The sequence below is a fragment of the Oncorhynchus nerka genome, linkage group LG21, assembly GCF_034236695.1.
Source record: "Oncorhynchus nerka isolate Pitt River linkage group LG21, Oner_Uvic_2.0, whole genome shotgun sequence".
Classification (NCBI taxonomy): domain Eukaryota; kingdom Metazoa; phylum Chordata; class Actinopteri; order Salmoniformes; family Salmonidae; genus Oncorhynchus; species Oncorhynchus nerka.
This window is the reverse complement of record NC_088416.1, coordinates 1,591,855-1,617,987: the sequence shown is the minus strand read 5'-3', so window position 1 is coordinate 1,617,987 and position 26,133 is coordinate 1,591,855. Positions and strand designations below refer to the sequence as shown.

Below are 26,133 nucleotides of genomic sequence, written 5' to 3'. Positions count from 1 at the left end.
ACACATACACACACACATACACACACACACACACACACACACACACACATACACACACACACACACACACACACATACACACACACATACACACACACACACATACACACATACACACACACATACACACACACACACACACACACACACACATACACACACACACACACACACACATACACACACACACACACACACACATACACACACACATACACACACATACACACACACACACACACACACACACACACACACACACACACACACACACACACACACACACACATACACACACACACACACACACATACACACACACACACACACACACACACACACACACACACACACAGACACACACAAACACACACACAGGCACTGGCTGGCTAACCAGTCTGAACTGGTTCTGACATAGGTAAACCAGAGCCTTGTCTTTTTTCGCCTCCGGACAAAAAATATCCTGGTGGCATTCGATTTAGACTCAGCAGGTATAAGGGAGATGTGTGTGTGTGTGTCTCCCTAGACCTTCCAGGCCTGGACCACTGCCAAGTTCATCTGTTAATGGACAGCCACTCTGAGGGCCGAGCCATCCCCCTTCATACCCCCTCCAGCAGCCGTCCCTACTCACGACCCCCCCCCCAACCTCTCCAACCCACCATGCCTGCCCAGATACAGGCCTCTCCCCTCCTCTCTCCCTCTCTCTCTTCCCTAGACGTAGATCACTCCTGCTCCTTTCTCTCTCCCCTCTCCCCCCTTCCTCTTCTCTTCTCTTCTCCCCCTCCCCTCCTCCCACTCTATTCAAGATAAACAAAGTGCTTCAAGTTCAGGGGACACCCTGGGACCCTTTAACAAAGCCATCTATCATCCTGTCTGCCAGGCCAGGCCTCTCTCTCTCTCAGCCACCACCAGCCCTGCTGCTGTCTCTACCTCTTCTGGTCTCTGTCTCCATATAGTACTCTCTCTCTCTCTCTCTTTACCTCTCCTCCTGCTCTCTCTGCCTCGGCCTCTCAGGCAGCCTCTATGCTCCAGCCGGACAATTTCCCCTTTGTGCTCCCGTCAGAAACACACCAACCCCCACGGGCCTAGGAGACTAGCCCCTCGCCCCTGCGCTCCTACCCCCCACACACACACCTCATGCCAGGGGGCTTGAGGAGGGCTTGACCAGTCACTTTGAATGCCTTGGAGCCACTCCTCCGTCTCTGGACCGTCTCTCTTACCAGGGGTAAGGCTGTACTAGGACAATTAACAACACTGTTGGCGGCTTGATAGGTGGTAGAAAGAGGAGTACCAGGAAGGGACATCAGGGCTGTAGAACTATGTAAACACAGTGAAGTCTATGGAGGCTGTGTAGAGTGAGATATCGACACAGCTGGGAGGTAGTCTATAGGAGAAGTCTCATTCATACTGAGAGGGAATCAGTCAATGTAATGTGGTCTCCAGGTCTCTACTACTCTCCTCCCTAAATGTGCTCTGAGGAAGACAGAGAGAGGGAGAGAGAGAGAGAGAGAGAGAGAGAGAGAGAGAGAGAGAGAGAGAGAGAGAGAGAGAGAGAGAGAGAGAGAGAGAAATAGAGGAAGACAGAGAGAGAGAGAGAGACAAGTTTCTCCTGGCTAACGATTGCAATGAGAGCCGGCTAATCAACTCTTGACACCTAGAACTCACTCCAGGTGAGAGACTCAGCATGACAGTACACACACACACACACACACACACACACACACACACACACACACACACACACACACCACCTGAGAGATCAGGGAGCTACTGACAACACACACACACACACACTCATTAGCAGTTAACTAACGTGGACACACACACGGCCACAAGTGTCCACAGCCCCTCCAACGCTCTCTCTCCAGTCTCCTGTCGAAGGTCTGGCCTGTTCATTTTAGAGTGCTAAATTATCCAGTAGATGTTATCAAGTCTGAATTATCCATTAGATGTTATCAAGTCTAAATTATCCATTAGATGTTATCAAGTCTGAATTATCCATTAGATGTTATCAAGTCTGAATTATCCATTAGATGGTATAAAGTCTGAATTATCCATTAGATGTTATCAAGTCTGAATTATCCATTAGATGTTATCAAGTCTGAATGATCCATTAGATGTTATCAAGTCTGAATTATCCATTAGATGTTATCATGTCTGAATTATCCATTAGATGTTATCATGTCTGAATTATCCATTAGATGTTCAAGTCTTAGCAGGCCAATACCATTCCTCTAGGAGACATCAATGATTCATAGACCAGCAGCATCATCACGCTGCATTCGGACGGACTACTGGGAGCATGACACTGCATGCAAAATACATGCACACATATTTAGGTCAGACGAGCACACACACTCATTCAGGATACTCACACAGTCAGACGAGCACACACACTCATTCAGGACACTCACACAGTCAGACGAGCACACACACTCATTCAGGATACTCACACAGTCAGATGAGCACACACACTCATTCAGGATACTCACACAGTCAGACGAACACACACACTCAGGATGACACAGTCAGGCTGACACACACACTCAGGATGACACAGTCAGGCGGACACACACACACACACACACACACACACACACACACACACACACTCAGGATGACACAGTCGGGCTGACAAACACACACACTCAGGATGATACAGTCAGGCTGACACACACACTCAGGATGACACAGTCAGGCTGACACACACACACTCAGGATGACACAGACAGGCTGACAAAGACACACACACACTAAGGACGACCCAGGCAGGCTGACACACACACTCAGGATGACACAGTCAGGCTGACACACACACACTCAGGATGACAGTCAGGCTGACACACACACTCACACTCAGGATGACACACACTCAGGATGACACAGTCAGGCTGACACACACACAGGATGACACAGTCAGGCTGACACACACACACTCAGGATGACACAGTCAGGCTGACACACACACTCAGGATGACACAGTCAGGCTGACACACACACTCAGGATGACACAGTCAGGCTGACACATACACACACACACACACTCAGGATGACACAGTCAGGCTGACACACACACACACACACACACTCAGGATGACACAGTCAGACTGACACACACACACACTCAGGATGACACAGTCAGACTGACACACACACACACTCAGAAAACAAGTATGAATGCTGATGTGTAAGACTCTCCTGCATTGTTCCCTTCAACCATCTCTCTCTCTTCATTCCTCCATATATCCATCCATCCCCACCTCTCCTTCAATTCCCCCTCTTTTTACTACCATAGCTCCTCTGTTTCCATCTTTGTCTCTCTCTCTCGCTGTCTCTGTCTCTCTCTCTCTCTCTCTCACTCACTCTCGCTACAGCTTTCTCTCCATCCTTCCATCTCTCTCATCTCCTGCTGTGTCCTGGCAGCCAGGCAGGGCAGACATGTTCAGAATGCACGGCAATAATGGCCTAATCAAAAATGCAAAACAATTGGCAATTACCGTGAGGAGGCCTAACGCTCATTAGAATTTACAGCAAGGTAATGAACTGAGAGTCTGGCTGCCCACTCCATGAATATTCATATATTCAGATAAAGCAATCAGGGCTTTGAAGATTAAAGAAGAGGAACGCTTCAAATTCAAATGAGGGACGGAGGAGAGGAGACCGGCATATCATCAGTGAGATTCAGGATGGACGTAAAGAGTGGATGGAGGTTGGAAATAAGAGGTTGTGTAGTGTGTGTGTGTGTGTGTGTGTGTGTGTGTGTGTGTGTGTGTGCTCATTCACTTCAAATCTTCACACCAAACTGCACATACATCATGATAGCTGTTTTTAATGAATCAACCAAAAGCAAAACATATCAACTCCAGCACAGCTTCGTGATTTTTCAACGCTGATACCGATACCGATTATTGGAGGACCAAAAAAGGATGATACTGATTAATCGGCCGATTTTTTACATGTATTTGTAATAATGACAATTACAACAATACTGAATGAACACTTATTTTAACTTAATATAATACATCAATAAAATCAATTTAGCCTCAAATAAATAATGAAACATGTTCAATTTGGTTTAAATAATGCAAAAACGTGTTGGAGAAGAAAGTAAAAGTGCAATATGTGCCATGTAAGAAAGTTAACGTTTAAGTTCCTTGCTCAGAACATGAGAAAATATGAAAGCTGGTGGTTCCTTTTAACATTAGTCTTCAATATTCCCAGGTAAGAAGTTTTAGGTTGTAGTTATTATAGGAATTATAGGACTATTTCTCTCTATACCATTTGTATTTCATTAACCTTTGACTATTGGATGTTCTTATAGGCACTTTAGTATTGCCAATGTAACAGTATAGCTTCCGTCCCTCTCCTCGCTCCTCCCTGGGGTCGATCCAGGAACACATCGCTCCTCCCTGGGGTCGATCCAGGAACACATCGACAGCAGCCACCCTCGAAGCAGCGTTAGCCATGCAGAACAAGGGGAACAACCACTCAAAGTCTCAGAGCGAGTGACGTTTGAAACGCTATTAGTGCGCACCCCGCTAACTAGCTAGCCATTTCACAACGGTTACACCTGCCAAATCCCAGGAGTTGATAGGCTTGAAGTCATAAACAGCGCAATGCTTGACGCACCACGAAGAGCTGCTGGCAAAAGGCATGAAAGTGCTGTTTGAATGAATGCTTACGAGCCTGCTTCTGCCTACCACCGCTCAGTCAGACTGCTCTATCGAATCATAGACTTAGTTATAACATAATAACACACAGAAATACGAGCCTTAGGTCATTAATATGGTTGAATCCGGAAACTATCATCTCGACGTTTATTCTTTCAGTGAAATACGTAACCGTTCTGTATTTTATCTAAGGGGTGGCATCCATTAGTCTAAATATTCCTGTTACATTGCACAACCTTCAATGTTATGTCATAATTACGTAAAATTCTGGCAAATTAGGCTGCCCAAACTGTTGCATATACACTGACTCTGCGTGCAATGAACGCTAACCTGGATTTCTTTTAGCTAAATATGCAGGTTTAAAAATATGTACTTCTGTGTATTGATTTTAAGAAAGGCATTCATGTTCATGGTTAGGTACACATTTGAGCAACGACAGTCTTTTTTCACGAATACGCACCGCAGCGATTATATGCAACGCAGGACATGCTAGATAAACTAGTAATATCATCAACCATGTGTAGTTAACTAGTGATTATGATTGATTGATTGATTGATTTTTTTATAAGATAAGTTTAATGCTAGCTAGCAACTTACCTTGGCTTACTGCATTCGCGTAACAGGCAGTCTCCTCGTGGAGTGCAATGAGAGGCAGGTGGTTAGAGCGTTGGACTAGTTAACTGAAAGGTTGCAAGATTGAATCCCCTGAGCTGACAAGGTGAAAATCTGTTGTTCTGCCCCTGAACGAGGCAGTTAACCCACCATTCCTAGGTCATTGAAAATAAAAGTGTGTTCTTAACTGACTTGCATAGTTAAATAAAGATTAAATAAAGGTGTAAACAATATATTTATGACAAACAAAAAAAATCGGCCAAATCGGTTTCCAAAAATAGCGATTTCCAATTGTTATGAAAACTTGAAATCGGCCCTAATTAATCGGCCATTCTGATTAATCGGTCGACCTCTAGTTCTAATGACTGAAACCAGACTCTCTGAAGAACTGATCAACTCTTCATCGTCTGATCATCATTTAACAGATTTGGGATTTGAATCAGAGATCAAATATTCTCTTAACTTTGCCTATTAGGAGTCAACGAGCAGTTGAAAACAAGACCCAAGAGGCCCAGAAACTGCACTGATACACACACAAACATGCTCTCTCTCTCTCTCTCTCTCTCTCTCTCTCACACACACACCTGTGAGTTTTCGCACATATGTAGAACGACACATGGGGCCTCTCAGAGTCGTATCTCTATCTCTGGACTGAAGATAAGAGCTCGCCAGCCACAGCTGTAGATGACCACACACACACACACACACACACACACACACACACACACACACACACACACACACACACACACACACACACTTCCACTGGGCCCAGTGTTGGGAACAGTATCTGACAGGTCACTGATATTGCAGTAAGACACAAGGAGACACTGAGCAGCAGCAGCAGGGGGTTAAATGTCATTTCCCAGCATCACTGAGGCACTCCTCAGCCCCTCAGGTCAGAGGTTGATGATGTGGTGTGGGAAACAACACAGAGTAAATGGGCGTTACTGACAGTGTACGTTTATCTAATGGGTCACTTCCATTTATGTCAAAAAGTACGAAAGAAAATGTATGAAAGTTATTTTACAAACAGAGACAGCGCAAAGTCAATGGAGCCAGGAGATATAATATCTTCATGACTTTCTGGATAAAATGATCAAATCAGTGTACAGTAGATGCTATGGATATGCCATTTCCTCCCCAGTTACCAAACTAATACAGAACCTTTACTTCTGTGGCCAGTATCAAAGACATGCTCTTCTGTGTCAAATTCATTTTTCCCCCTCCAAAAATCTAAAAATAGCATCCTTAACCTGGCAGCTGAGAGCGGTGGTGGCGAGGGTGTGACAGCCTTGGCGTGGCGACGGCCGAGACAGAGATGACCCCTGACCTCTGTATCAGCCTGTCTGCCACAGTATTGACCAGACGGGATGGGAACGGGTTTACTTCTGACAGGGAAAAGGGTGGTTTTTTATCCTGGTTTGTGTAAACAACGCTCTCTCTGTCTGAGGAGGAAGCAGAGGTATTTTTTGGAGTGTGTGTGTGTGTGTGTGTTTAAGCGTGCGTGCGTGCATGCGTCCAGGCATCACATTGACTCATGCCGGTGTGTATGTGTGTGTGTGTGTGTGTGTGTGTGTGTGTGTGTGTGTGTGTGTGTGTGTGTTTTAAGCGTGCGTGAGTGCATGCATGCGTCCAGGCATCACATTGACTCATGCCGGTGTGTGTGTGTGTGTGTGTGTGTGTGTGTGTGTGTGTGTGTGTGTGTGTGTGTGTGTGTCTTCTGGCTCGCTCCAGAGCAAAGACAAGGCCAGGAGAATTAGTCCGGACTGAGTAAATGTTGGAAGCTGATGAGAGGTTGAGATGTGCTTATGTGGACTGGGCTAAGAGACTCCATGTCACCTGGGACTAGACCAGACCTTGGTAGAGAGGAGAGAGAGAGAGGGGAGAGAGAGAGAGAGAGAGAGAGAGAGAGAGAGAGAGAGAGAGAGAGAGAAAGAGAGAGAGAGAGCGAGAGAGGGAGAGCGAGAGTGATAGAGAGAGAGTGAGAGAGAGAGAGAGGGAGTAGAGTCAGAAAGAGAGAGTGAGAGAGAGGGAGAGCGAGAGAGAGAGAGAGAGAGAGAGAGAGAGCGTGGGAGTAGAGTCAGAGAGAGAGAGTGAGGGTAGAGTCAGAGAGAGAGAGAGAGAGAGAGAGAGAGAGAGAGAGAGAGAGAGAGGGAGTCGAGTCAGAAAGAGAGAGAGAGAGAGAGAGAGAGAATGGGAGTAGAGTCAGAAAGAGAGAGAGCGAGAGCTAGAGAGAGCGAGAGCGAGAGCTAGAGAGAGCGAGAGCTAGAGAGAGCGAGAGAGAGAGCGAGAGCTAAAGAGAGCGAGAGCTAGAGAGAGCGAGAGCTAGAGAGAGCGAGAGCTAGAGAGAGCGAGAGCTAGAGAGAGCGAGAGCGAGAGCTAGAGAGAGGGTCTGGCCAGAGCTCAGGGCTGAAATAGGGATCATATGTTCCTGTCTTACAGCACTCATCATCACATCAGGGAGCCCTGGTAACACAACACATTTCCTACAGACAAAACACAGGGGGGAGTGGAGAGGAGGGGCGTGTGTGTGTGTTCCCCAAACTAGCCTCCACCTGAAGCCCCTGGGGCCGTGGCGTTGTGGTTGTTAAGACAGAACACCCAGCCAGGAGCCCTACAGGGACACACACTCACACACACCCATTACCCAACCTGTCCCGTCCACTCCTTATCTCACAGCCCCCGACAACCCCACACCTCCTCCTCCCCAACACACACACCTTTATCCCCCGCCCCCATTCCACAGACCCCCCCCCCGGGACGCTGTGCTCTGTTCCAAGTCTGCCCTGGCACGGTCCACAGAGGGGTGTCCTCCGGCTCCGCTTGCCAAGTCAAAGACCCTTTCATGTACAGCTCAGCCTGCATGCTCGGGCTAGTAAAACGTTAACAAACACACACCACACACAGACACACTGATACCCCCATACACTCACACACTGATATCCACACACACACTTGGAAACTCAGATTTATACAAGTACACTAACACTCACTAACCAAACAACAAAGCCTGCTGGTGAATCTCTGTAGACAACATGTGTGTGTGTATTTAGGACTCAGGCTTTGGAATACAACATTCTTCATGAACAATTCATATTCAAAACATGAATGTGGCTCTATGGTTAAAACGTACTATTAGAACCCAGGTGTGTACGTTATTGGAGGAGGAGGTACAGTGGCATCACAGCTCATCTGTAACAAGTTCTTCTCACACAGAAAAGAAGACATTTTGGAAGTAGAGGAAAATCGGAATGATACAAACAGAAGGATATACACACTCTGTTTCTGCACTTTGAATTCTCCGTCACACAAGGGACAAGTATGTCACTAACGAGGAGTCGGACTCCTTCTCCCCCGACACCGCCCTTCCACTGCCCAACCCCCACCCTCAGTCCCTCGTCCAGGCCTGACAGACGCCCCCAGTGAAAGAGGGGGCGGATGGGGGACTGGTGGGAGAAAGGTGGCATGGTGCCAACACAGCCTGGCTAAATACCTTTGTTCCCCCAGAAACAGAAAGTAGGCTCGGCTAACGAAGATACACTAAACCACTAGTCTGGTGTATGTTTGGATTCCTTTCCTACATTTTAAAGGGAAGGTTTGATGGGGTGTTGGATGGTTATAATGTGAGTCCTTTTCTTCCTTAAAGGGAAACTGTCTGCTCTGTACATGTAATTGACTGAGTATTGTGTCTGACCCTGGGGCTGTCTGTGCCTAACCTTGCCTTTGCCTGTGTCTGTGCCTGCCCATGTCTGTGCCTGCCCATGTCTGTGCCTGACCATGTCTTTGTCTGTGCCTGACCATGTCTGTGTCTGTGTCTGACCATGTCAATGCCTGACCCTGTCTGTACCTGACCATGTCTGTGTCTGTGCTTGACCATGTCTGTGCCTGACCATGTCTGTGTCTGACCATGTCTGTGTCTGACCATGTCAATGCCTGACCCTGTCTGTACCTGACCATGTCTGTGCCTGACCATGTCTGTGTCTGACCATGTCTGTGTCTGACCATGTCAATGCCTGACCCTGTCTGTACCTGACCATGTCTGTGCCTGACCATGTCTGTGCCTGACCATGTCTGTGTCTGACCCTGTCTGTACCTGACCATGTCTGTGCCTGACCATGTCTGTGTCTGTGCCTGACCATGTCTGACCCTGTCTGTGTCTGACCCTGTCTGTGCCTGACCCTGTCTGTGTCTGACAATGTCTGTGTCTGACCCTGTCTGTGTCTGACCATGTCTGTGTCTGACCCTGTCTGTGTCTGACCATGTCTGTGTCTGACCTTGTCTGTGTCTGACCATGTCTGTGTCTGTGCCTGACCTTGTCTGTGTCTGACCTTGTCTGTGTCTGTGCCTGACCAGGTCTGTGTCTGACCATGTCTGTGTCTGACCATGTCTGTGTCTGACCATGTCTGTGCCTTCCCATGTCTGTGCCTGACCATGTCTGTGTCTGACCATGTCTGTGCCTTCCCATGTATGTGTCTGTGCCTTCCCATGTCTGTGTCTGTGCCTGACCATGTCTGTGCCTTCCCATGTCTGTGTCTGTGCCTGACCATGTCTGTGCCTTCCCATGTCTGTGTCTGTGCCTGACCATGTCTGTGCTTTCCCATGTCTGTGTCTGACCATGTCTTTGTCTGTGCCTGACTATGTATGTGTCTGTGCCTGACCAGGTCTGTGTCTGACTATGTCTGTGTCTGACCATGTCTGTGCCTGACCATGTCTGTGTCTGACTATGTCTGTGCCTGACCATGTCTGTGTCTGTTCCTGCCCATGTCTGTGTCTGACCATGTCTTTGTCTGTTCCTGCCCATGTCTGTGCCTGACCCTGTCTGTGCCTGACTATGTCTGTGTCTGTGCCTGACTATGTATGTGTCTGTGCCTGACCCTGTCTGTGCCTGACCATGTCTGTGTCTGTGTCTGTGTCTGACTATGTCTGTGTCTGTGCCTGACCAATGTCTGTGTCTGACCATGTCTGTGTCTGTGTCTGTGCCTGACCATGTCTGTGTCTGTGTCTGACCATGTCTGTGTCTGTCTGTGCCTGACCATGTCTGTGTCTGACCATGTCTGTGTCTGACCATGACCATGTCTGTGTCTGACTATGTCTGTGTCTGACCATGTCTGTGTCTGTGCCTGACCATGTCTGTGTCTGACCATGTCTGTGTCTGTGCCTGACCATGTCTGTGTCTGACCATGTCTGTGTCTGTGCCTGACCATGTCTGTGTCTGTGTCTGACTATGTCTGTGTCTGACCATGTCTGTGTCTGACTATGACTGTGTCTGACCATGTCTGTGTCTGACCATGTCTGTGTCTGTGCCTGACCATGTCTGTGTCTGACCATATCTGTGTCTGTGCCTGACCATGTCTGTGTCTGACTATGTCTGTGTCTGACCATGTCTGTGTCTGACTATGTGTCTGTGTCTGACTATGTCTGTGTCTGACCATGTCTGTGTCTGTGCCTGACCATGTCTGTGTCTGACCATGTCTGTGTCTGTGCCTGACCATGTCTGTGTCTGACCATGTCTGTGTCTGTGCTTGACCATGTCTGTGTCTGACTATGTCTGTGTCTGACCATGTCTGTGTCTGACTATGACTGTGTCTGACCATGTCTGTGTCTGACCATGTCTGTGTCTGTGCCTGACCATGTCTGTGTCTGACCATGTCTGTGTCTGTGCCTGACCATGTCTGTGTCTGTGTCTGACTATGTCTGTGTCTGACCATGTCTGTGTCTGACTATGTCTCTGTCTGACCATGTCTGTGTCTGACTATGTCTGTGTCTGACCATGTCTGTGTCTGTGTCTGACTATGTCTGTATCTGTGTCTGACCATGTCTGTGTCTGACTATGTGTGTCTGTGTCTGTGTCTGATCTGTGTCTGACCATGTCTGTGTCTGTGCCTGACCATGTCTGTGTCTGTGCCTGATGTCTGACTATGTCTGTGTCTGACCATGTCTGTGTCTGTCCACCATGTCTGTGTCTGACCATGTCTTTGTCTGTGCCTGTCTTTGTCTGTGCCTTCCATGACTGTGCCTTCCCATGTCTGTGCCTGACTATGTCTGTGTCTGTGTCTGTGCCTGACCAGGTCTGTGTCTGACTATGTCTGTGTCTGACCATGTCTGTGCCTGACCATGTCCATGTCTGTGTCTGACTATGTCTGTGCCTGACCATGTCTGTGTCTGTTCCTGCCCATGTCTGTGTCTGACCATGTCTTTGTCTGTTCCTGCCCATGTCTGTGCCTGACCCTGTCTGTGCCTGACTATGTCTGTGTCTGTGTCTGTGCCTGACCCTGTCTGTGCCTGACCATGTCTGTGTCTGTGCCTGGCCATGTTTGTTTCTGTGCCTGTGCCTGACCATGTCTGTGTCTGTGTCTGACCCTGTCTGTGCCCATGTCTGTGTCTGACCATGTCTGTGTCTGTGTCCATGTCTGTGTCTGACTATGTCTGTGTCTGACCATGTCTGTGTCTGTGCCTGACCATGTCTGTGTCTGACCATGTCTGTGTCTGACCATGTCTGTGTCTGTGTCTGTGCTGACCATGTCTGTGTCTGTGTCCTGACCATGTCTGTGTCTGACCATGTCTGTGTCTGACCATGTCTGTGTCTGACCATGTCTGTGTCTGTGTGTCTGTGCCTGACCATGTCTGTGTCTGTGTCTGACTATGTCTGTGTCTGACCATGTCTGTGTCTGACTATGTGTCTGTGTCTGACCATGTCTGTGTCTGACCATGTCTGTGTCTGTGCCTGACCATGTCTGTGTCTGACCATGTCTGTGTCTGTGCCTGACCATGTCTGTGTCTGACTATGTCTGTGTCTGACCATGTCTGTGTCTGACTATGACTGTGTCTGACCATGTCTGTGTCTGACCATGTCTGTGTCTGTGCCTGACCATGTCTGTGTCTGACCATGTCTGTGTCTGTGCCTGACCATGTCTGTGTCTGTGTCTGACTATGTCTGTGTCTGACCATGTCTGTGTCTGACTATGTGTCTGTGTCTGACCATGTCTGACCATGTCTGTGTCTGTGCCTGACCATGTCTGTGTCTGACCATGTCTGTGTCTGACCATGTCTGTGTCTGACCATGTCTGTGTCTGTGTCTGACCATGTCTGTCTTTGTCTGTGCTGACTATGTCTGTGTCTGTGTCTGACCATGTCTGTGCCTGACTATGTCTGTGTCTGACCTGTGTCTGATGTCTGTGTCTGTGTCTGACTATGTCTGTGTCTGTGTCTGACCACTGTCTGTGTCTGTGCCTGACTATGTCTGTGTCTGACCATGTCTGTGTCTGTGCCTGACCATGTCTGTGTCTGACCATGTCTGTGTCTGTGCCTGACCATGTCTGTGTCTCTGTGTCTGACCATGTCTGTGTCTGACCATGTCTGTGTCTGACTATGTCTGTGTCTGACCATGTCTGTGTCTGACCATGTCTGTGTCTGACTATGTCTGTGTCTGACCATGTCTGTGTCTGACCATGTCTGTGTCTGTGTCTGACTATGTCTGTGTCTGACCATGTCTGTGTCTGACCATGTCTGTGTCTGACTATGTCTGTGTCTGACCATGTCTGTGTCTGACCATGTCTGTGTCTGACCATGTCTGTGTCTGTGCCTGATGTCTGTGTCTGACCATGTCTGTGTCTGACCATGTCTGTGTCTGTGTCTGACTATGTCTGTGTCTGACCATGTCTGACTGTGTGTCTGACCATGTCTGTGTCTGACCACTATGTCTGTGTCTGACCATGTCTGTGTCTGCCAATGTCTGTGTCTGTGCTGTGCCTGACCCTGTCTGTGTCTGACTGTCTGTGTCTGTGTCATGTCTGTGTCTGACTATGTCTGTGTCTGACCATGTCATGTCTGTGTCTGTGTCCTATGTCTGTGTCTGATGTCTGTGTCTGACCATGTCTGTGTCTGACCATGTCTGTGTCTGACTATGTCTGTGTCTGACCATGTCTGTGTCTGTGCTATGTCTGTGTCTGACCATGTCTGTGTCTGACCATGTCTGTCTGTGTCTGTGTGCCTGACTATGTCTGTGTCTGACCATGTCTGTGTCTGACCATGTCTGTGTCTGACCATGTCTGTGTCTGACCACTGTGTCTGTGCCTGACCATGTCTGTGTCTGTGTCTGTCTGTGTCTGTGCCTGACCATGTCTGTGTCTGACCATGTCTGTGTCTGACCATGTCTGTGTCTGACCATGTCTGTGTCTGACCAATGTCTGTGTCTGTGTCTGTGTCTGACCATGTCTGTGTCTGTGCCTGACCTGTGTCTGTGCCTGACCATGTCTGTGTCTGTGCCTGACCATGTCTGTGTCTGACCATGTCTGTGTCTGACCATGTCTGTGTCTGTGTCTGACCATGTCTGTGTCTGACTATGTCTGTGTCTGACCATGTCTGTGTCTGCCAATGTCTGTGTCTGTGCCTGACCATGTCTGTGTCTGTGCCTGACCATGTCTGTGTCTGTGTCTGACCATGTCTGTGTCTGTGTCTGACTATGTCTGTGTCTGACCATGTCTGTGTCTGACCATGTCTGTGTCTGACCATGTCTGTGTCTGACCATGTCTGTGTCTGTGTCTGACTATGTCTGTGTCTGTGTCTGACTATGTCTGTGTCTGACCATGTCTGTGTCTGTGCCTGACCATGTCTGTGTCTGCCAATGTCTGTGTCTGTGCCTGACCATGTCTGTGTCTGTGCCTGACCATGTCTGTGTCTGTGTCTGACCAATGTCTGTGTCTGACCATGTCTGTGTCTGACCATGTCTGTGTCTGTGTCTGACCATGTCTGTGTCTGTGTCTGACTATGTCTGTGTCTGACCATGTCTGTGTCTGCCAATGTCTGTGTCTGTGCCTGACCATGTCTGTGTCTGTGCCTGACCATGTCTGTGTCTGTGCCTGACCATGTCTGTGTCTGACTATGTCTGTGTCTGACAATGTCTGTGTCTGTGCCTGACCATGTCTGTGTCTGACCATGTCTGTGTCTGTGCCTGACCATGTCTGTGTCTGTGTCCTGTCTGTGTCTGACCATGTCTGTCTGTGTCTGACCATGTCTGTGTCTGACTATGTCTGTGTCTGACCATGTCTGTGTCTGCCAATGTCTGTGTCTGTGCCTGACCATGTCTGTGTCTGTGCCTGACCATGTCTGTGTCTGACCATGTCTGTGTCTGTGTCTGACTATGTCTGTGTCTGACCATGTCTGTGTCTGCCAATGTCTGTGCCTGACCATGTATGTGTCTGTGCCTGACCATGTCTGTGCCTGACCATGTCTGTGTCTGTGTCTGACCATGTCTGTGTCTGACCATGTCTGTGTATGATCATGTCTGTGTCTGTGCCTGACTATGTCTGTGTCTGCCAATGTCTGTGTCTGTGCCTGACCATGTCTGTGTCTGTGTCTGACTATGTCTGTGTCTGACCATGTTTGTTTCTGTGCCTGACCCTGTCTGTGTCTCTATCTGTGTCTGACCCTGTCTGTGTCTCTGTCTGTGTCTGACCCTGAGCCTGTATGTGATCATCTGATCATCTGCTCTGTTTATAATGTGGAGCCGGCCTGTGTGTGTCCCTGTGCATATCTTAAGTTGTTTATCATGCAAATGGGGGTACGCTGTTCTGTTCTGTCTGCTCCTCCTAATGGTCCATAACACAAACAAACACACACACACAGGATCATAGAGAGACATCAGCCCTGTTGGACTCTGCATTTCAAAAAGGGCATTGTGTGTGTGTGTGTGTGTGTGTGTGTGTGTGTGTGTGTGTGTGTGTGTGTGTGTGTGTGTGTGTGTGTGTGTGTGTGTGTGTGTGTGTGTGTGTGTGTGTGTGTGTGTGTGTGTGTGTGTGTGTGTGTGTGTGTGTGTGTGTGTGTGTAAATATAAGGGTGTCAGTATCACAGTGTATCCTGTCTGGCCATGGGACACCCGCACTAGCAAACAGTATTTTGACCTATGTCTCAAATGGCTCCCTCTTCCCTATATAGTGCACTACAGTACATTTGCCCAGGGCTCATAGGGCTCTGTTCAAAAGCAGTGCACTATACAGGGAATAAGGTGTAATTTGGGATGTAACCGTGGAGATGCTGGGGACAGTATGTATCGTTGATGGCACGATACGGGTCCACAGTGTCTGTTTGAGTCAGTCTGTTAAAGCCGAGAACAACATTTAGAGGAGCATCGTGTGTATTTCTCCATTTGACTCTCATCATCCCAATCTCGTTGGATCTCCTTGCTCTCTCTCTCTCTCTCTCGCTCTCTCTCGACAAGGAGGATAGCAACGAACTCATAAGATGAGCGTGAGGATGACGAAGACCACCTTCATCAATCTCACTTCACGCAACACGCAACACCACACACAAACACTCACACCACACACACTCACACACACACTCACACACACACTCACACACATGATCCATTAGGCTTGTACTGTTAATAACAGGCCATTGCATAACGTTAGTGACCCAGTGATATCATGTGGAGACGTTACGCATCAAGATCTAAATGAGCATAGAAAGATTGTAGAGGCAGCTGACTAGAGCCAAGAGGCATAGTGGGCCTGTGTCTGTCTGTGTGTATGTGTGTGTGTGTGTGTATATGTGTATGTGTGTTGCTTAACAAACGGATGCATAATTACTGATCAAATACAAGAGGTCATTAGATTTGACAGAATAGAGGATAACTAGACCACAGCCCTGTATTGTACATGGAGCTATATCTAGGCCTATGGGGTCTATACCAAAAGACACTGTGTTGTACATGGAGATATATCTAGGCCTATGGGGTCTATACCAATAGACACTGTGTTGTACATGGAGATATATCTAGGCCTATGGGGTCTATACCAATAGACACTGTGTTGTACATGGAGATATATCTAGGCCTATGGGGTCTATACCAATAGACACTGTGTTGTACATGGAGATATATCTAGACCTATGGGGCCTATACCAATAGACACTGTGTTGTACATGGAGATATATCTAGGCCTATGGGGTCTATACCAATAGACACTGTGTTGTACATGGAGATATATCTAGGCCTATGGGGTCTATACCAATAGACACTGTGTTGTACATGGAGATATATCTAGGCCTATGGGGTCTATACCAATAGACACTGTGTTGTACATGGAGATATATCTAGGCCTATGGGGTCTATACCAATAGACACTGTGTTGTACATGGAGATATATCTAGGCCTATGGGGTCTATACCAATAGACACTGTGTTGTACATGGAGATATATCTAGGCCTATGGGGTCTATACCAATAGACACTGTGTTGTACATGGAGCTATATCTAGGCCTATGGGGTCTATACCAATAGACACTGTATTGTACATGGAGATATATCTAGGCCTATGGGGCCTATACCAATAGACACTGTGTTGTACATGGAGATATATCTAGTCCTATGGGGTCTATACCAATAGACACTGTGTTGTACATGGAGATATATCTAGGCCTATGGGGTCTATACCAATAGACACTGTGTTGTACATGGAGATATATCTAGGCCTATGGGGTCTATACCAATAGACACTGTATTGTACATGGAGATATATCTAGGCCTATGGGGTCTATACCAATAGACACTGTGTTGTACATGGAGATATATCTAGGCCTATGGGGTCTATACCAATAGACACTGTGTTGTACATGGAGATATATCTAGGCCTATGGGGTCTATACCAATAGACACTGTGTTGTACATGGAGATATATCTAGGCCTATGGGGTCTATACCAATAGACACTGTGTTGTACATGGAGATATATCTAGGCCTATGGGGTCTATACCAATAGACACTGTGTTGTACATGGAGCTATATCTAGGCCTATGGGGCCTATACCAATAGACACTGTGTTGTACATGGAGATATATCTAGGCCTATGGGGTCTATACCAATAGACACTGTGTTGTACATGGAGATATATCTAGGCCTATGGGGTCTATACCAATAGACACTGTGTTGTACATGGAGATATATCTAGGCCTATGGGGTCTATACCAATAGACACTGTGTTGTACATGGAGATATATCTAGGCCTATGGGGTCTATACCAATAGACACTGTGTTGTACATGGAGATATATCTAGGCCTATGGGGTCTATACCAATAGACACTGTGTTGTACATGGAGATATATCTAGGCCTATGGGGTCTATACCAATAGACACTGTGTTGTACATGGAGATATATCTAGGCCTATGGGGTCTATACCAATAGACACTGTGTTGTACATGGAGATATATCTAGGCCTATGGGGTCTATACCAATAGACACTGTGTTGTACATGGAGCTATATCTAGGCCTATGGGGTCTATACCAATAGACACTGTGTTGTACATGGAGATATATCTGTAGGCCTATGGGGCCTATACCAATAGACACTGTGTTGTACATGGAGATATATCTAGTCCTATGGGGTCTATACCAATAGACACTGTGTTGTACATGGAGCTATATCTAGGCCTATGGGGTCTATACCAATAGACACTGTGTTGTACATGGAGATATATCTAGGCCTATGGGGTCTATACCAATAGACACTGTATTGTACATGGAGATATATCTAGGCCTATGGGGTCTATACCAATAGACACTGTGTTGTACATGGAGATATATCTAGGCCTATGGGGTCTATACCAATAGACACTGTGTTGTACATGGAGATATATCTAGGCCTATGGGGTCTATACCAATAGACACTGTGTTGTACATGGAGATATATCTAGGCCTATGGGGTCTATACCAATAGACACTGTGTTGTACATGGAGATATATCTAGGCCTATGGGGCCTATACCAATAGACACTGTGTTGTACATGGAGATATATCTAGGCCTATGGGGTCTATACCAATAGACACTGTGTTGTACATGGAGATATATCTAGGCCTATGGGGTCTATACCAATAGACACTGTGTTGTACATGGAGATATATCTAGGCCTATGGGGTCTATACCAATAGACACTGTGTTGTACATGGAGATATATCTAGGCCTATGGGGTCTATACCAATAGACACTGTGTTGTACATGGAGATATATCTAGTCCTATGGGGTCTATACCAATAGACACTGTGTTGTACATGGAGATATATCTAGTCCTATGGGGTCTATACCAATAGACACTGTGTTGTACATGGAGATATATCCAGGCCTATGGGGTCTATACCAATAGACACTGTGTTGTACATGGAGATATATCTAGGCCTATGGGGTCTATACCAATAGACACTGTGTTGTACATGGAGATATATCTAGGCCTATGGGGTCTATACCAATAGACACTGTGTTATACATGGAGCTATATCTAGTCCTATGGGGTCTATACCAATAGACACTGTGTTGTACATGGAGCTATATATAGTCCTATGGGGTCTATACCAATAGACACTGTGTTGTACATGGAGATATATCTAGTCCTATGGGGTCTATACCAATAGACACTGTGTTGTACATGGAGCTATATCTAGGCCTATGGGGTCTATACCAATAGACACTGTGTTGTACATGGAGATATATCTAGGCCTATGGGGTCTATACCAATAGACACTGTGTTGTATATGGAGCTATATCTAGTCCTATGGGGCCTATACCAATAGACACTGTGTTGTACATGGAGATATATCTAGGCCTATGGGGTCTATACCAATAGACACTGTGTTGTACATGGAGATATATCTAGGCCAATGGGGCCTATACCAATAGACACTGTGTTGTACATGGAGCTATATCTAGGCCTATGGGGTCTATACCAATAGACACTGTGTTGTACATGGAGATATATCTAGGCCTATGGGGTCTATACCAATAGACACTGTGTTGTACATGGAGCTATATCTAGGCCTATGGGGCCTATACCAATAGACACTGTGTTGTACATGGAGATATATCTAGGCCTATGGGGTCTATACCAATAGACACTGTGTTGTACATGGAGATATATCTAGGCCTATGGGGCCTATACCAATAGACACTGTGTTGTACATGGAGATATATCTAGGCCTATGGGGCCTATACCAATAGACACTGTGTTGTACATGGAGATATATCTAGGCCTATGGGGCCTATACCAATAGACACTGTGTTGTACATGGAGATATATCTAGGCCTATTGTACATGGGCCTATGTTTACCAATAGACACTGTGTTGTACATGGAGATATATCTAGGCCTATGGGGCCTATACCAATAGACACTGTGTTGTACATGGAGATGTGTGTTTACCTATACCCCCTATACCAATGGACACTGTGTTGTACATGGAGATATATCTAGGCCTATGGGGCCTATACCAATAGACACTGTGTTGTACATGGAGCTATATCTAGGCCTATGGGGCCTATACCAATAGACACTGTGTTGTATATGGAGCTATATCTAGGCCTATGGGGTCTATACCAATAGACACTGTGTTGTACATGGAGCTGTGTGTTTACCTATACCCCACTGTATTGTACATGGAGCTGTGTGTTTACCTATACCCCACTGTGTTGTACATGGAGCTGTGTGTTTACCTATACCCCACTGTATTGTACATGGAGCTGTGTGTTTACCTATACCCCACTGTGTTGTACATGGAGCTGTGTGTTTACCTATACCCCACTGTATTGTACATGGAGCTGTGTGTTTACCTATACCCCACTGTATTGTACATGGAGCTGTGTGTTTACCTATACCCCACTGTGTTGTACATGGAGCTGTGTGTTTACCTATACCCCACTGTATTGTACATGGAGCTGTGTGTTTACCTATACCCCACTGTATTGTACATGGAGCTGTGTGTTTACCTATACCCCACTGTATTGTACATGGAGCTGTGTGTTTACCTATACCCCACTGTGTTGTACATGGAGCTGTGTGTTTACCTATACCCCACTGTGTTGTACATGGAGCTGTGTGTTTACCTATACCCCACTGTATTGTACATGGAGCTGTGTGTTTACCTATACCCCACTGTATTGTACATGGAGCTGTCTGTTTACCTATACCCCACTGTATTGTACATGGAGCTGTGTGTTTACCTATACCCCACTGTATTGTACATGGAGCTGTGTGTTTACCTATACCCCACTGTGTTGTACATGGAGCTGTGTGTTTACCTATACCCCACTGTATTGTACATGGAGCTGTGTGTTTACCTATACCCCACTGTATTGTACATGGAGCTGTGTGTTTACCTATACCCCACTGTATTGTACATGGAGCTGTGTGTTTACCTATACCCCACTGTATTGTACATGGAGCTGTGTGTTTGCCTATTGGGTATTTGTCATTTGGTGAACCCTCACTGATAAAACATTGAACTGAAAACCAACCTCACATTGATAAGTTCAATGCAGCATACTACTTTTCTTTATACTAAAGCCGCATTTACAGCCATAATTGTTTTTAGAAATGTTTATAATAACTCAAAAATGAAAATTAAACTGTCAAACACACAAAGGTCATTTCCATCAACGTCTGTAAAACAGAACTATTTGTTTGAGCTGCTCATCATGGTTTTGCTTCATTTAGCTGTGGTTAGACAACCGCCGTAAGAAGTCCTTAATTAACTAAATGAAGACTAAGAGAACCCTGACAATTAGCGGCTCGAGTAGGATTCCTCAAATAAATGCCTCTTCCTTGACAGTTCGCCGTAATTACTTTCCTACACGTTTAAAAAAAAATCATTTTATATTTTAGCGCCAGAGTATGAGTTGGCAAGCATGTATTTGAGGGGAAGAGATATGTCTCTGTGAAAACCACAGCGAGATGGAGATACATCTATCGAGACCACATGAGACAGAAACTAAGGCCTGCGTCCCAAATGGAACTTTATTCCCTATACAGTGCACTACTTTTGATCAGAGCCCACTATATATGGCCCTGTATCAAATGTAGTGCACTATATAGGGAATATGGTTCCGTTTGGGACGCAGGCCTTTCTCTATTTTTCCGTCTCTCTCTCCCTCTCTCTTTCTTTAGGAGAGTAGAATGGGAGTTATATTGGGCTTCTATCCCCATTGCAGAGATAAACTCAACAACCCTACACCCAGCAGTGCAGTAAGAACGTCATACCTCGTGGCTATCCATCGCCACCAGTCAAAATTGAACCCAACTCGAAGTCCATCTGCTCTGTGCAGTTTGGACTGTAAATCCTTTTTTTGATCTATGATCCAATAATCTTGCTTTAAGCGACACCAAAACGAAGGCACTTACTCACAACTAGGGTTGTAAAATTCCCAGGTTTTCACAAAACAATCCCGTTGGGAGAACAACGGTTGGAGGAATCCCTGTTTATTCCTTCCTGATTCCGGGATTCCTCCAACCTGGATTTCTGGAAACCTTAGGGATTTTGCAACCCTACTCACAACGTTAAAGTACCATCCAAGTACCGTCATCACCCAAACCTTACAGTGAAACCTCAGACCCAAACACCTTGCTTGTCGCTTAAGTTCTTTACATCGGCAGCCCTGTTTGTTACGATCATCATCATCGTCGTCATGGTGACGTCATTACCTGTGATATTCTCCTGCTTGAGGATAATTCCGTGGGTGGGCGTCGATAAACAATCCTCATCATCGTTGCGCGGCGACACCTGAACGGCTACCTCCATGGGGCGCCTCGACGGGTGTTTGTCTCGGCATTTGTTTGAGGAGGGACGGGGCGAGGCGAGGGGAACGGCGGAGGGCGACCGCCTGTGCCCGTCGTCTAACGTCTTGTCCGTGCAGGGGGCGCCGCGGCACTGCCGCCTCTTGTGCTCGATGAAGAGCAGGATGTGGGCAAGAGGGAAGCGGGCGTGGCACTGGCCACAGGTGAGCAGGTCCTGGTCCCCCTTGAGGAGGATCCTGTCGTCCCCATGCTGCCCCAGCCTGGGGTGGTCCTCGTGCTCCTCGTCTGGGGGGAGAACGGCCGACAGGGGCTCAGCTGGAGAGGGGAGATAGACAGTTACACTTCTATACAGAATACATGACAGGGTTGAAATCTACATAGAGGACTATGACATTTCATCCAAGGCAGCTGACAAACTGTGGAGGAGAGTTAGATACTTTATAGACCGTGGACACAAAACACTGAGATCTACACTCAAGTATCATTTCAAGGAAGAGTGAGACACAGTATATAGGTTATTATAGTGTTGCAAATCTGCATATGCATCTCTTGCTATCGTTTTTAGGACTATTATTACTGATAATATAGAAGGCACAACCAACGAAGAGAGAGGAATGAACATCCAGTAGCAGGATCGTAGAATCATATTCAATTCTATTACAGTCCTATCGTTTTAACTACTACTTTCAGTGTTATTGGCATGATCATTTCCAGTGTTATAATGAATATCACCATAATCTAGACGGCACCTGTGGTTTATAGTGATTGCATTTCCAGGTGATGCACTGTCTTAGAAAAGGTATGAGAGACATCTTTGAAAGGGGGGGAAGGAAGGAAGGAAAGTAAGTAGGGAGAAAGGAAGAAGACTTAGACAAGACTACAGCACTGTTTTTCGATAAGCCTGCCAGTGACACCGTTCAGTCAGCGTGCTGCTCGCTGCCTGAACGATTAAGGCGCTTGACCCTCTTTATTGTGCTGCCAATCTCGCGTTTTTAATGAACCTAACACCTCGGAGAATCAAAAAATAGATTCTAATTTGAGTTCAAGATGATTGGACCCCATTTCCGTTAAAAGTGCTGGGATCTCGTGAACCGAGGTTAGATATTGAGGGGTGTATGTGGAGTAGGTCCCTGATGTATACAAGCAGTCAAGGAGCATTTTTTTTAAATAGTTCATCTATCTACAGTAAACGACATATCGAGGCCCAACTGGGATGTTAAGATAAAATGTGATGAATTCTCCCTGTCTGTTCTGAACCTTTAATTCTGTGTCGGGTCAAACGAGAAGGAGGCGGGGAGGAGGGGCTGAAGGAATATTTTTCCTTCTTATTTGAGTTGAATTCCTACAGCTTATGCTGTCAGGACATAGCAGTCTGACTGAGGCTCTGTGCGAAAAAGTCTACCTTCAAACGCAAATAATCTCATTTCTTGTATCGGCAACTGGTTACAAAAATAAGTTACAAAAAATAAAAAACTATATATTATTCCTCAACATCCAAATGAGCACCAGAATTTCAAATGACTGAACTTTATCAAATAACTACTGAAATTAGGCAATAGGTTATTTAAATAGCTATTACCTAATTATAACATGGTAATGATCCCGTATGTCAAGTTCCCTAGCTGCTATTGCAGGGATTCATACAACGCAGCCAATATGGACAAGGAGGAATCTTACTTGAACGGAAGCTGTTTTTCAATAGGCCATAACGAGCTATTCAAATAGTTCAACCTATGCATGTAAATAACAGAGTATTCAATTTGAATAATATTACCATGCACTTGCCAGTAACGCTGTGATCATATAGACCTATACGTCTCATTTGTCATATTTGAATGATGAACTAGGTCCCTCGTCAGAATGTGGATATAACTAAGGATTTGGCAATTAGGGTACATTTTTGTCATATTTTGACATTTAATTGAAAAACACCGTGATAGACTAAGATTTTGTTGAAATAGGGGACTAATATACCTGGAAGAGTGAATAGGCATGCAATATGCTCTAGGGTCCAATATGAGGCTACTTAACTGAAAACGACTCATATCACAGAGGTAGCTCACAGTGGCCTATGGATGTTTGAAATGATGTCACATTTTGCCTACTGATCCTTTCTTGCAGAAAACAAAACGTTCTCAGATGGCCATTGTTTTATCCCTCTTCGAAAGAAAGTGAAAATACTGAATATTCATGAAGAAATCTATTGAAATAACTCCCTTTTAATTGATCTGGAATACTATAATAGGTCTATTGATAAGATATCACAACGGCATAACAAGGAACATCAAATATACGACCACGAACAACTGCGCTTGGTCTAGAGCAGGCAACGTAGATAAAGCTATAAAGTAGCCTAGATCAAGTTCAAGTTCATCGACGTGTATCTCCACAATCATATTCTGCCCCCTACCGGCGCCGTCCATAAATATACTACAATTGAAGGCATATGTTACGAGAACCTAATTTGCTTCCTCCGATAATTGAATGGTAAAAGAGAAACAACCGGGTGGAAACATTGTAGCGATTTACACAATACGTGGAACAAAACATTTTTTTTTTAACGGAAAATCATATTATGTATTCTCGTTTCCAAATGATCTAGCCCCCGGTAACGTAAGAAAAAAAAAGAAATGAGCACAGTTGAAATCATGCCATTATACACCACGGCATAAACAGCATAAAAGCAATAGCTTATTGAATATACATTTATAACTAATAAATGACTCTAAAACACCACTTCAGTATGCCTGCCCAAATGTAATATGTTATTGCATAAAAGCCTAACCTCCCGTGTCCCCTCTGAAATGAACCTATTCGTTAAATGTAACGTAGAGGAGAGGTCCAATAGTAGATTTAATAGAACGTCTCCAACTGTCCAATGCTTATTGCATCCATTCACATTAACTCACGGTGTAAACGATAACAATGTAATTGGATCACTAGGTTATACGGGGGTGCAGTGTTATTCTTGGATCGTGAACTCTATCCTATATCCCTCGATATCAAAGCTGGCAACGTTCCACACACGAGGTCTTCTGTATGGGCTATGAGTATGTAAACACCCCGTTCTCCCCATTCAAAAAAAGAAACGCATCTCTCGAAAAAAAAATCTACGCTATCAAACAAATAGTAATAACAAAGTGGAATTGCTCATTTGGGGATACACTTTGCTATTCGTAGCGTTTCCATATCGGATACAGATAGACTAAATATAAATATTCACAGAATACCTTGATAGGCAAAAGGTATCCCTCCACTACAGCCTAGATGTCCTTTAATAGCGAAAGAAGCCTGTGTTGTAGCATCGGCACATACATGCAAAATAGCCTCATTGTTTACCAAATATACAATGTTTTCCAAGGTCCAACTTTTTTCGATAGAAAGTTATCTGATTCAATGACGGCGTTCTTGACACGCTTTTAGGTTATGTCCACGGGTCCGCGTCAAGTCCAGTTGCCTACAAACATTCTCCAAATAAATTGAGAAGAGGCTGCTGTGTGTGTTCTTGTTTACCAGATTATAAAAGAAGCAATTTTCAATTCTACTTACGCGAAAACTCCCGCTTGCTCAAGTGCTGGGGTTTGCCTTGCTTGCGGCGAGACATGTTGGTAAGTGGTGGCGTTTAGCTTAGTTCACATTGGCAGAGGCGTCCTACAATGTAATAGACTCCAGATAAAATGTCTTCATCGATGCGTTTGACATCCAAAAAAATGAATTATAGATCACATCACGGTGACGCGCGGGGTACGGGCTGTGCGGCAGTCTTCATGACTTTTTTGCAAAGACAGAGAGAGGGATATGAGCAAAGCCCCCTGAGCTGCAAGTTCAAGTGCGGACGTGACGTTCCTACGAACTTGAACGTCAGTCGATGGATGGACATAGAGATACAACACATGGGCAGGGCAACGCTGGGGAGTAGGAGGTGGAGATAGAATAACAAAACCAATGGACAGTCATTAGTGGATCCGTATATGAAAGAAGAAAGGGACCCCGAAGACGCCAATGGACAGAGAGATCAGGGGGGCCGGGCCAATAGAGAAGGAGAGAGCGAGAGAGAGATTGGAAACGAACGTGAACCTTGGGAGACAGCACATCCAAGTGGAAGGACTCTTAGCAACAAATATCGAGAAAATATGGGACCATTGTATATGATCCTAAAAATAAATATGAACCGTTACCCCATTACAGCATGGAAAACAACAATTTATAGTGGAGAGGAAAGGATGCGAGGGCACTTTACGGATCGATTTAATTGGATATAATCAAGTAAATAGTCCTGTTTAATTCATTTTGGACAT

At 45.8% G+C, this 26,133-nt stretch overlaps 1 pseudogene; it reads right to left on the bottom strand.

Annotated features, from left to right (window-relative positions):
- The window catches only part of LOC115103671 (B-cell lymphoma/leukemia 11A-like), a 59,570-nt pseudogene extending 33,782 nt beyond the window's left edge, over window positions 1-25,788 (bottom strand).
- Window positions 25,789-26,133: the final 345 nt, after the last annotated feature.